The following is an 835-nucleotide window of genomic DNA, read 5'->3' on the forward strand; positions in this document are numbered from 1 at the left end:
ATTTTGCCTGGCGTGCTAACGATTTTGCCAGCTCGCTGCCTTTAATAGTATTAATATAATACAGAAAATATAGGTGGTATTTTAAGCTTGCAGGCGTCGGAGTCCAGATGTTTAGCATCCGGATGCCCAAGTTCTAGATGTGTCTTCGAATCCCTTTTGTAAGTGTATCACTGCTGGTGCCCGGCAGCAGTAAGTACCATTGAGAAGTATATGAAGTACGCCGAGCTATTTACTCTCCCTTGGTACATGTGGAACCTGGTGTGTAGTCAAAAGGAAATAAACTTATTCTTGAATGTTCTACAATTCCCTTTTAACCAATTCAAAAATTCTTCAGTGTTTCTTCTTTTCCTCCTCAACATTCTGTTTTCTTTTATATTAAATAGATCCATTGCTCTTTATATCTCTGCTGTTTCATTCTATTTCCAAATTCTTTTTAACTAAAAGCACTCACCCAAACACACACTCACGCACATATACAAACACGCACACTCACTCATTCAGAGTCATTACACACGTACGCACACATATATCCATTTACATACCTCTTTATCATCTGCATCTACTTTCGTTTACATTCAAACTCTACTCTCTCTCTCTCTCTCTCTCTCTCTCTCTCTCTCTCTCTCTCTCCTTTTCTCCCTCTCTCTCGTGATTACTTTTTTTACATTAGTTTTTTCCCGATTACCGTCACCCCACCGTTACCACCATCTCTATCACCACCATTATCACCACTACCAGCACCACAATCTCTTCGCTATCCTCCATATTTTTATCGCCTTCTCTCTCTCTCTCTCTCTCTCTCTCTCTGTGCCAATCTCTCTACCTCTCCTGTCCA

Source organism: Octopus bimaculoides, chromosome 1, assembly GCF_046866305.1.
Source record: "Octopus bimaculoides isolate indiv1 chromosome 1, ASM4686630v1, whole genome shotgun sequence".
NCBI classification, from domain to species: Eukaryota; Metazoa; Mollusca; class Cephalopoda; order Octopoda; family Octopodidae; genus Octopus; species Octopus bimaculoides.